Genomic DNA, 13,998 nt, shown 5'->3' on the forward strand with positions numbered 1-13,998 from the left:
GTTGTTTTGTGTGTATTGTGTGTGTTTGTTTGCTTGTTTGCAAAGGGTGGAACAGGTGAGCTCTTTGTAATGCAAAGCGAAAGCTGAGAAAAAGAGTTTTATTAGACAATAGTTATTCCATGCGTATGTAGGACCGAAAAGAGTGTTTTTGGGGTTGTCCCTATACAGGTAATTGTTGCTTAATGGGTACAGGTCTTTCTGGCAAGCATTTATTTAGTGAGCAGTCAAAGTTATGACGACCCTGAGAAACAGTGGCTTGTTATGACTGTTTTTCACACTTACGACCCCTTGCAGTGTGCCCGTGGTCACGTGATCAAAATTCAGACGCTTTGGCAACGGATTCATATTTACGACGGTTGCAGGGTCCCCGCACGGTGTGTGGGTGTGTCATGTGATCCCCTTTTACGACCTCCTGACAAGCCACGTTAGCGGGGAAGCTTGGTTCACCTAACCCCCCATGTTGCTCACTTAACAACTGCAGTGATTCGCTTAACGACTGGGGCCAGAAGGGTCGTAAAGTGGGGCAAAACTCACTCAACGACTGTCTTCGCTTGGCAGTGAAAATGTTGCCCTCAACTGTGGTCGTAAGTTGACAGCTATCTGTAGTTTAGCGAGCATTTAAAGTTACGGTAGACCTCCCAAAAATATTTATGACCTAGATTTGAAGTTCTGACATTTGCTCTCGGTGCTAGGTTCACATAATAGTATTCAGCTCGTATTTTATATATATATATATATATATTTGTTTTCTGAGGTTTTCACGGGTGTTTGTATATAGGTCTTTGGTTGTTCGGGTTTTCTCCCGTGTAAAATTGGAAGTGTCTTGGCGACGTTTCGACGAAGTCTCATTCGTCATCTTCAGGCTTCAGCTTCGTGCTTCTGGGAGCAATGTGTGATCGCAGCTGTTTCTTCCTTTTAACTGCTAGTGGGGGTTTGAACTGATTGGGTGGGAGCTTGGCTGTGCTCTGATTGGATGGGGGTTTTTCTGTGCTCTGATTGGATGGGGGTGTGTCCTGTGTTGGTGGGGGCTTGGTTGTGCTCAATCTAGTCTGTGCTGCAGGGGGATTTGAGCTGGTGAGCTGCATAGCTGTTGTTTGGCTTTGTGGTCGTGCTACAACCAAAGACCTATATATATATATATAATAATATTTTATATATATATATATATTATATATATATATATAAAAAATATATATATTTTTTTTTTCAAAAAAAGGAAGAAACAGCTGCGATCACACATTGCTCCCAGAAGCACGAAGCTGAAGCCTGAAGATGACGAATGAGACTTCGCCAAATGTCGCCAAGATACTCTCAAGCTTACACGGAAAAGACCCAACATGCCAAGACCTACCTACCAACTTACCTATCTGTCTGTCTTCTATCTATCTATTGCTGGAAACCAGTGTTTACTTCTATGGGTTTGCAACAGGCAATGGGTTTGCTTAACGACCTCAGCGTTCGGTTACTCACCTATGCATTTGCTTCACCATCCCAGCAAAAACTAGGTGTAAAATTGGAAGTGTCTTGGCGACGTTTCGACGAAGTCTCATTCGTCATCTTCAGGCTTCAGCCGTGCTTCTGGGAGCAATGTGATCGCAGCTGTTTCTTCCTTTTAACTGCTAGTGGGGGTTTGAACTGATTGGGTGGGAGCTTGGCTGTGCTCTGATTGGATGTGGGTTTTTTTGTGCTCTGATTGGCTGGGGGTGTGTCCTGTTTGGGTGGGGGCTTGGTTGTGCTCAAATTAGTCTGAGTTGCAGGGGGATCTGAGCTAGTGAGCTGCACTGCTGCTGTTTGGCTTCGTGTTCGTGGTCGTGCTACATCTTCGTAGTGGGTGTCAGTCTGCTGCATGTATGGATTGGAGGGGTTTGAAATGGCTAATGTTGCAGCTGCGGTCTGGCTTCTGGTCCTTGGTCGTGCTTCCTGATCAGTGTGGGTTTGGGTGTGCTTTCTGGGTGGATGTGGGTTTCGTAGGTTTTCACGGGTATAGGTATGTAGGTCTTGGCATATTCGGGTCTTTTCCTGTGTAAGGTTGAGAGTATCTTGGTGACATTTCGACGAGGTCTCACTCATCATCTTCAGGCTGGTGCTTTCGGCTTCCTGCTTGTGCGAGCTCGCACAAACGAGCTAGCACAAGCCTGAAGATGATGAGTGAGACCTCGTCAAAATGTCGCCAAGATACTCTCAAGCTTACACGGGAAAAGACCCGAACATGCCAAGACCTACCTACCAACTTACCTATCTGTCTGTCTGTCTGTCTGTCTGTCTGTCTTCTATCTATCTATCTATTGCTGGAAACCAGTGTTTACTTCTATGGGTTTGCAACAGGCAATGGGTTTGCTTAACGACCTCAGCGTTCGGTTACTCACCTATGCATTTGCTTCACCATCCCAGCAAAAAACTAGGTGTAAAATTGGGTGTATCGTGGGATGAGTCGCTTATGATAACTTACGATTTATCACTTCTTGTTTGAATTTAATAGCAATAGCACTTATATACCGCTTCACAGCCCTAAGCGGTTTACAGAGTCAGCGTATGCCCCCAACAATCTGGGTCCTCATGTTGCCAACCTCGGAAGGGATGGAAGACAACCTTGAGCTGGTCAGGATCGAACTGCTGGCAGTTGGCAGAATTAGCCTGCAATACTGCACTCTCACCACTGTGCCACCATGGCTCATGATATCAACAGCAGTCTTATATACCACTTGACAGCCCTCTCTAAGCAGTTTACAGAGTCAGCATATTGCCCCCAACAATCTGGCTCCTCATTTTACTGACGTCGGTAAAGGCTGAGTCAGAAGGCTGAATCATCCTGATTGCAACTTATGTGATTTATGATCTATCATTTGATTGTTGTATGTGTGTACACTGAGAGCTTATGCACCGGAGACAAATTCCTTGTGTGTCCAATCGCACTTGGCCAATCAAGAATTATTCTACCAGATAAGCCCTTGATTTGCAACGGTTTGTTTAGTGACAATTCAGAGTTACAATGTCACTCAAAAAAGTGACTTATGACCATTTTTCACACTTATGTCCTTTGCAGAATCCCCATCAAAATCCCTGATCAAAAATTCAGACACTTTTGGCCACTGACTCATACTTATGACTCCTTGTCGTGCCTTCAGGTACTTTGGAGAATAGCTTGACTCCCTCTTCTTTGTGGTAACCCCTAAGATGTCGGAACACTGCTATCATGTCACCCCCTAAATGAATTGAATTCTGTCGCGCTGCCATGATGTTCCCAAGTATACACCGATCGGGACACAAAGAGCAGGTACACAGTATGTGTTGTATGCATATCACCACAATCACAAAAAAACAGAAGCCACTGGCTAGCTCCATTTGTTCAGAGCGTCTCTGGCTCTTGAACCCATGTGTAATCTATTGAACCTGATGTTTGCAGAGTGGGATATATATATAGGAATTATTGAGTCTGTCATCTGCACCTCTATAACTGTCTGGTTTGACTCTGCAACCCAACAAGACAGACCCAGACTTCAGAGGATCATTAGAACTGCTGAAAAAATAATTGCTACCAACCTGCCTTCCATTGAGGACCTGTATACTGCACGAATCAAGAAGAGGGCCGTGAAAATATTTACAGACCCCTCGCATCCTGGACATAAACTGTTTCAACACCTACCCTCAAAACGGTGCTATAGAGCACTGCACACCAGAACAACTAGACACAAGAACAGTTTTTTCCCAAAGGCCATCACTTTGCTAAACAACTCATTCCCTCAACACTGTCAAACTAGTTACTAATTCTTCTATTAATCTTCTCATCGTTCCCATCACCCATCTCCTTCCACTTATGACTGTAACTTAGTTGCTTGTATCCTTACGATTTATATTGATATTGATTGTTTCCTGATTGCTTAATTGTAGGTTAGGACTATCATTAAGTGTTGTATCATTAAGTGTTAAATTTGTACCCTATGACTATTGTTAAGTGTTGTAAGTTGTAAGTGTTGTACCTTGATGAAGGTATCTTTTGCGTACTTGGAGCATATGCACCAAGACAAATTCCATATATATATTCCATATATTCCATATATATATATTCCATATATATAAATTCCATATATATATATATATATATATATTTATTTGTTTTCTGAGGTTTTCACGGGTGTTTGTATATAGGTCTTTGGTTGTTCGGGTTTTCTCCCGTGTAAAATTGGAAGTGTCTTGGCGACGTTTCGACGAAGTCTCATTCGCCATCTTCAGGCTTCAGCTTCGTGCTTCTGGGAGCAATGTGTGATCGCAGCTGTTTCTTCCTTTTTTTTTCAAAAAAAGGAAGAAACAGCTGCGATCACACATTGCTCCCAGAAGCACGAAGCTGAAGCCTGAAGATGACGAATGAGACTTCGTCGAAACGTCGCCAAGACACTTCCAATTTTACACGGGAGAAAACCCGAACAACCAAAGACCTATATATATATGACTCAAGTCTATGAACCATCCAGTGAAGGTTATTCTTCAAGCATGTCCCAGATTTTCATCCTGTTCCTTCCCATTTATCCAGGCAGTTTATTGACAGCCTTTGGAGATAGAGTGGACTACCAGTGACTCATTCAGTGCCACCTTGTGGGCTTTTAAAGAAAAAAAATAGCTTTACTTATCTGGATAACCATTAGACCACGTTGGCCTCAAGGGCTGGAAGCCATGTATTAAGAGAAAGATAAAAGGATGATATTTCCATATCTTTAACAGAGTTGGAAGGGACCTTTGGAGGGCATCTAGTCCAACCCGCTGCCCAAGCAGGAGACCCGACATCTGCCTCTACCTAGGATCGAACTCACAACCTACTGATGGTGAGGCAAGAGCTCCACCTCTAGGCCACAGCTCCGCCTATGTCCTTGAGCCAAGAGAAAATAAAATTGCATGGCCTACCTCATCTGGAAAAGCCTGGATGAAGAAGACTTGATTTGCAAAGCATTGGGAACAGCTAGGGTCTCAATACAGGTAGTCCTCGACTTACAACAGTTCATTTAGTGACCGTTTGGAAGTTGGCGACGCTGAAAAAAGTGACTTACGACCCTTTTTCACACGTACTGCCATTGCAGCATCTCCCGTGATCATGTGCTTGACCACTGATTCACATTTATGACGATTACCCCTGCGACCTTCTGGACAAGCCAAGTCAAGGAGGAAGCCAGATTTACTTAACAATTGTGCTGCTAATTCAACCAAACTTTCGCTTAGCAAATGTGGCAAGAGAAAGTCGTACAATGGGGCAAAAGTCCCTCAACAAATTTCTCACTTAACAGCATAAATTCCGGGGCTCAGTTGTGGTCGTAAGTCGAGAGCTACCTGGACTATAACTCTATTCTTGCAGATTCACTGAGGGTCTGCAACTCGCAGCCCGAGTTCTTGCTTATAGAACAGAGGTCTCCAACCTTGGCAACTTTGAGCCTGGTGGACTTCAACTCCCAGAATTCCCCAGCCAGCTTTGCTGGCTGGGGAATTCTGGGAGTTGAAGTCCACCAGGCTCAAAGTTGCCAAGGTTGGAGACCCCTGTTATAGAAACTATTTTCTATCGTTTCTATAGAAACTACTCAGGCCTTCCTGATAAGAGATAATCTGGAATATGTCTGAAGGTGTTATTTGATATCCCTGCTCAAGCAGGAGACCTTATACCATTTCTAGACAAGTGGCTGTCCAGTCTTTTCTTGAAAACCTCCAGGGTTGGAGCACCCACAACTTCAGAAGTCAAGCTTTTCCACTGATTGTGGTCATTGTCAGGAAATTTCTCCTTAATTCCACGTTTTTTCTCTCCTTGATTAGTTTCCACCCATTGCTTCTTGTTCTGCCCTCAGGTGCTTTGGAGAATAGCTTGACTCCCTCTGCATTGTGGCAACTCCTGAGATATTGGAATACTGCTATCATGTCTCCCCTGGTCCTTTTCTTCACTAAACTAGCCATGCCCAGTTCCTGCAACCGTTCGTTGTATGTTTTAGCCTCCAGTCCCCTAATCCTCTTTGTTGCTCTTCTCTGCACTCTTTCTAGAGTCTCAACGCCTTTTTTACAACGTGGCGACCAAAACTGAATGCAATATTCCAAGTGTGGCCTTACCAAGGCGTTGTAAAGTGGTATTAACATTTCATGTGATCTTGATTCTATCCCTCTGTTTATGCAGCCCAGAAATGTGTTGGCTTTTTTGGCAGCTGCTGCACACAGCTGGCTCATATCTAAGTGATTGTCCACTAGGACTCCAAGATCCCTTTCACAGCTACTACTATTGAGCCAGCTACCACCCTCTTGTATATCTGTGCATTTGGCAAAGTTGCAGGACCAGATTACAACAATATCATTCAGGTTATCCATCTGCTAAATTTGAGGCTAACGTTACGAAGGCTAATATCTAAATGACTGGGAAGGTCTTTATAGTTTGTTAAAATCACTTTCAAGTTAAGACAGATCCCAGATCAGTGGAGCACCTGCTGTTTGAAAAGGTGAAGGTGCGAATTTTGAACTCTTCTGAAGTCTCTATAACTTGGTTTGATAGGTGATAAAGAGTTCTTACGTTCTTCATAAATAATTTTTTTTAAAAAAATCTTGATTGCGAGGCAGATCAACCAGCATAGAGATTTAAGTACAACAGATGTGGGCAATTTTTTTGCTGCTATTAAATTTAAATATCAAAACAATTCCAATGATTTAGAGCCCAAAACATGCTCCGTGGGTCTGTCTATTTCTTCTTGATCTTGACAAATTAATATCTAGGTTCAAAAATCCATCTTTAAAAGACTAGAAAACTCACTGTTTGGTCATCAATTTTTCCATTTTTCAATCATTTCTGGATCACTCACATTTTAAAGTTGTAATGCCTTGATATGATCATATAAAAGAATGTGAAAATGAGGTTTTGTTTTGGGATTTTCTTTTGGTGGATTAGAGCAGGGGTCTCCAACCTCAGCCACTTTAAGCCTTCAACTCCCAGAATCCCCCAGCCAGCTTTGGCCAAGGTTGGAGACCCCTGGATTAGAGGGTTTTTGGGAGAAAGCTTCATTCTTCTGAATATCAGAGAACTATCAGTCACAAGTTGCAATTTTGCTAGTCGTGAGACTATTTCTTAACTTCATAAAAAGGTCAAGGATCGTAAAAACATTTAAAGAATGATGCACATTCACATCACTGAAAATCAAAGGAGCTTTTCAATGTTATAGAAAATGTTTGTATCAGAAACAAGAAGCACTCTTAATCGTTGCAAAATATATAAAATGGGAGAGCACGAGAAATTAATTCACTTTATTTTATGTTTTGTTAGAAGCCAGATTTACAATATATATATTGTTTTCTGAGGTTTTTGCGGGTGTTTGTATGTAGGTCTTTGGTTATTCGGGTTTTCTCTCGCGTAAAATTGGAAGTGTCTTGGTGACGTTTCGACGAAGTCTCATTCGTCATCTTCAGCAATGCTCCTAGAAGCATGAAGCAGTAAACACCAGCCTGAAGATGACGAATGAGACTTCGTCGAAACGTCGCCAAGACACTTCCAATTTTACGCGGGAGAAAATCCGAATAACCAAATATCTACATATACATACATACATACATACATACATACATACATACATACATACATATATACTGGAAAACTAACGTACATGTTTCTTGGGATCAAAGGTATTTTAAAAAAAACAGGGAAATAGAATTGGCTGAAAACTTAACACAGCAACGAAGAGTCCTGGAAAACAAATCCTTTAATTAAAGCTGGTTGATACTGTTTTAAGAAAATCAAGACCAGATGTTAAGAAAACAGTATATTTTCTAATTACTTCCATCTGTACAAACATGTTTTTGGGTAGAAGTTTTGATTATGGGTATTTAAATTGTTTTATCTCCTATTAAGTTTACTAACTAACAGAATAGGAGTTGGATGGGACCTTGGAGGTCTTCTAATCCAACCCCCTGCTCAGGCAGGAAATCCGATACCATTTCAGACAAGTGGTTATCCAATCTCTTCCTAAAAACTTCCAGTATTGGTGCACTCACCACTTCTGGAGGCAAGCTGTTCCAATGATTAATTGTTCTGTCAGGAAGTTTCTCCTTAATTCCAGGTTGCTTCTCTCCTTGATTAGTTTCCACCCATTGCTTCTTTATCCTGCCTTCAGGTGCTTTGGAGAATATGAATGAATAGAGTGAGCTAGAGGTCCTCTAGTCCAGCCCCCTGCTCAAGCAGGAAACCCTACACCATTTCAGACAAATAGTTGTCCGGTCTCTTCTTAAAAACCTCTAGTGATGAAGCACCCACAACTTCTGGTGGCAAGCTGTTCCACTGGTTAATTGTCCTCACTGTTAGGTAGTTTCGTCTCAATTCTAGGTTGCTTCCCTCTTTGATTAGTTTCCAACCATTGTTTCTTGTCCTGCCCTCTGGTGTTTTAGAGAATAATTTGACTTCCTCTTCTTTGTGGCAGCCCCTCAAATATTGGAACACTGCTACCACGTCCTTCTTTTCATTAAACTGGAAAAATATAAATATACAGTACTTTGGTATACATTTTTTTGAAAGAATACACGCTGAGCAATCTACTTTCTCCTTTTTAAAAATTGTATATGTGTAAAATTGTATGGCCTTCTTGACTGAAGGCCAGTCATGCAGTGACCATTCAGAGTTATGATGGACCCTCCCAAAAAATGTACTTACGACCTGGTTCCGAAATTCTAACAGCCCCCACCCCACAGTCACATGACGCCCCCCCCCCCAAAGTGTTCAGAAATAGCTGTTTACAACATCCCAAAATCTGACAGCCATTTTTAATGTTTTTGCCAAAACCTGGCATTTATTTCCGGTTTGGGGCAAATGCATTAGTGATCAGTGCATTTGCTTAATGGCCATGGATTCACTTAACGACCATGCTGATTTGCTCAATCATTGCTGCCAAAATAGGTTATGAAGTCGGGTCAGTGACACGCTGAGCCACTTTGTGGCCCTCATGACTTACAACCCTAATGGGCAGGCTCCACTACGGTCGTAAGTGGAGGACTACAGGTAGTCCTCGACTTACGGCCGCACTGGAGCCCCAAATCTTGCACTGCTGAGTAACACCCTTGTTGAGTGCGTTTTGCCCCATTTTACGACCTGTCTTGTCACAGTTGTTAAGTGAATCCCAGCAGTTGTTGAGTTAGTACACATTTGTTGATGTCGTGTCCCACTCCTCCGCTGATGGCCGAGTCAGGGAAATCCGAATCAGGCGTGCCTCTGCAGCTCTGCCAAAGTCCTAGCAAAGTTCTCAAGGCGGGCAGGAGACCAGAAAGTGACTTCAGCAAGATAAGGTAGACTTTGCCTGACTCAGAGAATGCCAGAAAGCAGATCCTTTATATAGGCCATGGGGTGTGGCTCCATGACTCAGCACTTATCCAGGCCTGCCCCTCCCTCCCTTCTGTTGCCGCCGCCTATCAATACTCCTAAAGCGAGGGTCACTCCAGTCTGCAGCTGTTGGTAATTGACCTTCCTCAGGCTCACATGCTGTGGGGGAGGGGGAGGGGTCTAGTTGCTCCGTTTGCCTGGGCATGGAGCCAGGGCTGGGGGCTGGGAGCGCTTCTTCTTCCTCGGCCTGTCTGGGCATGGAGCCAGGGTTGGGGCCGAGAGGCATGTTAGGACATTCCTCAGCGTTCGGAAGCAGATTAGACGGGCCCGGCTGCGAGGAAAGCGGACAAGGCACAACAGTTAAGTGAATCTGGCTTCCCTATGGACTTTGCTTGTCAGAAGGCCTCAAAAGGTGATCACATGACCCTGGGACACTACAACCCTCATAAATATGAGTCAGTTGTGACCACGGGGAGGCTGCCACAGTCATCTGTGTGAAAAATGGTCATAAGTCTTATTATTTGACCAAGAGTATAAAACAGCATTGGCACAGAAGAAGCAAAACCAACTCTGGGTTTCGCGCACGAAAGCAAGCATAGCTCATTCCCCCTTTTCTTTATTGGCCGTCCACAATCTGTAACATCCACCAATCACTGCTGTTCATTTTGTTATGGGCAACAGCCAGCCACGCCGGGACAGCTGCTCAGGGTGTCCTTGAGATGCCAGCAGTGTCCCACGGCAGCCGACGGATGTTTAAATACCAGAGCCGTAGTGGCGCAGTGGTTAGAACCCAGTTCTGCAGGCTGCTTCTGCTGACTGCCAGCTACCTGCAATTTGGCAGTTTGAGTCTCACCGGCTCAAGGTTGACTTGCCTTTCCTTCCTTCCGAGATCGGTCAAATGAAGACCCAGATAGTTGGCGGTAAATATGCTGACTTTGTAAACCGCTTAGAGAGGGTCCTAAAGCACTGTGAAGCGGTATATAAGTCTAAGCGCTATTGCTATTCTTCCACCCTTGCATTCCATCCACCCACCTCCCTGTTATTGTCAAGCTGCGAGCTTTGTGAAGGTGTATGTCAATCTTGGGGGACGCGGTGGCTCAGTGGCTAAGACGCTGTGCTTGATGGTCGAAGGGTCGGCAGTTCAGCTGTTCGAATCCCTAGTGCCGCATAATGGGGTGAGCTCCCGTTCCTTGTCCCAGCTTCTGCCAACCTAGCAAATCGAAAGCACGTAAAAAATGCAAGTAGAAAAATAGGAACCACCTTTGGTGGGAAGGAAACAGCGTTCCGTGCGCCTTTGGCGTTGGGTCATGCCGGCCATATGACCACGGAGATGTCTTGAGACAGCGCGGGCTCTTCGGCTTTGAAATGGAGATGAGCACCGCCCCCTAGAGTCGGGAATGATTAGCACATATGTGCGAGGGGAGCCTTTATCTTTTACCTTACGGTATGTCAATCTTGACAATAACTTTGAACAGTCACTCAGTGAATGCTTATAAGTCGAGGACTACCTGTAACTGAATCTTGAAAGCCAGAACTTCTCTTCCTTCCCCTCCCTGTTATACTAAAGGGAATTGAAGCAGAGTCTGTTTAAATTTCTTTCTCTTAAATGCCGCTTGACAAACACGTGGTTGAAACCACCTCTGTTGAGTTTCTCCAAGGTCATCTTTCCAGAGACATGGGCGTTGTTCTCGTAAGCTGTCACGCCAAGTCATCTTCAGGAGCAGCCCCGCAGAAAGCAAATTACAGTAATCTGTGTGAAGGTTGACAAGACACAAGTCCCGGTCTTCAGCACCTCAGGGTGCAGCCAGCCAACCCACCTAAGATGGCTGCGAATGCAGGAAAATCTAGATTGGGCGCTTAGGTTCGAGAGCTCTAGAGCAGCCCTGGGCAATGGTGGCAACTTTATGATCTCCTGGACTTCAATTCCCAGAATTCCTCTGCCAGCATATGCTTCAAGTAGGGTGGACTTCAACTCCCAGAAATCTAGAAGTCCACCCATCTTGAAGCATTTTGTCAGGGGAATTCTGGGAGTTGAAGTCCACCCAACTTGAAGCATTTTGTCAGGGAAATTCTGGGAGTTGAAGTCCACCCAACTTGAAACATGCTGGCAGGGGAATTCTGGGAGTTGAAGTCCTGACCTAGAAGAGGCCACAGACTTGGCAGCCCGGCAAATATCTTGCTGCAAGTGTGATTGTGGATTTGGTTTTGTCTGCCTATCATGGCCTTTTTGGTGTTTTTCTTGGCCCCCTCACCGCGTGAGAAGAGAAATTTTACAACCCGAGAGGGCTAAACTTTAGTCATCTCAAAATTGCTGGCAGCGTTTGGCTTGTGGTCGTTTCCCTCCATTCAAGTGGAAAAGAAAAGGCCGGCCAAGTGCACAAAGAGAACAAAAACCACACTGAAGTTGGGGCGGGGGAGATATTTCATTACCTGCCCATAATTTTAGAGGCAAAGGATTCCTCTCAATTTTTTTCCCAAAATTGATTGATTGATTCATTCATTCTTTCTTCCTTCCTTCCTTCCTTCCTGCTCTCCCTTCCCCACTCCCTTTTTTCTTTTTCCCCTTCTTGTTTTTGTCTCTTCCTTTCTTTCTCTTTCCCATTCTTTCCTTTCTCTACTTTCTGTCTTTTGTTCATTCTTTCCTTTCTCTCTCTGTCCCTTCCTTCCTTCCTTCCTTCTTTTTGATCTTCTTTCTTTTCTTTCTTTCCTTCCCTTCTTTCTTTCTTTCTTTTTTTCTTTCTTTCTTTCTTTCTCCCCCTCCCCCACCGCTCCCCCGTCAATTAATGCTCTGGCAAGTAAGCAAGGAAAGCCCAAGAGGAAAATATCCCTCATAATCAAGCAAAGACCCATTTTATCAGGGTGGTGGCCATGTCACGTTTCAATATTTGTGTTTGGCTGCTTCGACTTCCCCCAGTTGTGAGGCTGAGGAAGCACCTGAGCTCTGCACCTGCTTCTCTCGAAAAAGGGCTTCCGATTTACTCTCAGGGATCATCGGAGGGAAACCCTGGAGCAGAGCGACAGGTCTTGGTTTACAACGCCCAGCTGCCCAGGCCATTAGTCCATCTCACTGCAGGTCATTTTCCTAAAATCTGCTTTTCGCTGCTGACTTTTGTGTTGTCTTTGCAGCTTGCAGTTCCTTTATTCTGCACTTCAAGGGGTTGTTTCCCTCCAGATAATCTACTTTTGAAACGGTGGAGTTGTCCTTACATTCGGTCGGTGGCAGGGGCTAACCTAACTTATCTTTGCAATCTAAGAGTCATCGTAGTTAAAAAAAAAAAAAAAAAGAGGCAAAATCATAGGTAAAAAAATCTTGGAATCTTAGTGGACAATCAGCTAAATATGAGCCAACAGTGTGCAGCGGCAGCCAAAAAAGCCAATGCAATCCTAAATTGCATTAACAGAGGGATACAATCAAGATCGAGGGAGGTACTAATACCACTCTATAAAGCCTTAGTAAGACCACACCTAGAGTACCGCATCCAGTTTTGGTCAACATACTATAAAAAAGATGTTGAGACTCTAGAAAAAGTGCAGAGGAAAGCAACCAGAATGATTAGGGGACTGGAGACTAAAACATACGATGAACGGTTGCAGGAACTGGCCATGGCTAGTCTAGTGAAGAGAAGGACCAGGGGAGCCATGATAGCAGTCTTTCAATACTTGAGGGGCTGCCACAGAGAGGAGGGGGTCAAGCTGTTTTCCAAAGCACCTGAAGGTCCCACAAGGAATAATGGATGGAAGCTGATCAAGGAGAGATTCAACCTAGAAATAAGGAGGAATTTTCTGACAGTGAGAACAATTAACCCATGGAACATAAGTTGCCTTCTGAAGTTGTGGGAGCTTCATCACTTCAGACTTTGAAGAAAAGATTGGACTGCCATTTGTCAGAAATGGTGTGTGCAGCTTTGCATACCATTTCTCTTCCTTTGTTTGCTTCAGAATTTCTGACCATATAAGCTCATGGGCCAGCATGCCCATTGACAGGGATTTACACTAGAAGACTCAAGCCATTATTCCTGATGGCTTTTTAAAAAAAAATAAAAAATGAGGTAAACTAGGTGATTTATTTTTTTTAACCAATGGGTTTTAACGTTACTGTCAGACACCTGTATATAAAATGCAACACCAATATATATATTTTTTAATCTTCAGAAATTGTGGGTGCTCCCATCACTGGAGGCTTTCAAGAAGAGACTACTAGACAGCCACTCGTCCGGAATGGAATAAGGCCGTGATGGTGAAACTATGGCACACGTAGCCATATCGGTGGGCACACAAGCTCAGCTCAGCTGATTTTCGGGCCTTCTGGGCCCGCCAGAAGTAGGGAAACAGGCTGTTTCCTGCCTCCGGAGTACCTCGGAGGGGTAGTGGGGACGGCCCATTTTTCTCTCTCCCCAGGCTCCAGAGCCTTTCTAGGAGCCTGGGGAGGGGGTGAAAACAGCCTGCCCCACCCCCCTGGAGGCTCAGGAGAGCAAAAAACAGGCCTTCCAGTCCCACCGGAAGTTGGCAAATGGGCTGTTTTCGGCCTCCATAAGGCATCTGGGGGACGGGGGGAAGACTGTTTTCGCCCTCCCCAGACTCCTAGAAAGGTTCTGGAGGCTGGGGATAGCAAAAAACAGGTCTACCATGCCATCGTGTGCCAGCAGCAGGGGGATTTGCGCGCGCATGCAGGGCACATACAATTA

The 13,998-nt window shown here is 44.4% G+C and overlaps 1 protein-coding gene across 2 annotated transcripts in view; it reads left to right on the forward strand.

Annotated features, from left to right (window-relative positions):
- Positions 1–13,998, forward strand: part of SLC45A4 (solute carrier family 45 member 4) — a 118,677-nt gene that overhangs the window by 9,361 nt on the left and 95,318 nt on the right. The gene's annotated exons all lie outside the window — the stretch shown is intronic.

This window comes from Ahaetulla prasina, chromosome 3 (assembly GCF_028640845.1).
Source record: "Ahaetulla prasina isolate Xishuangbanna chromosome 3, ASM2864084v1, whole genome shotgun sequence".
NCBI classification, from domain to species: domain Eukaryota; kingdom Metazoa; phylum Chordata; class Lepidosauria; order Squamata; family Colubridae; genus Ahaetulla; species Ahaetulla prasina.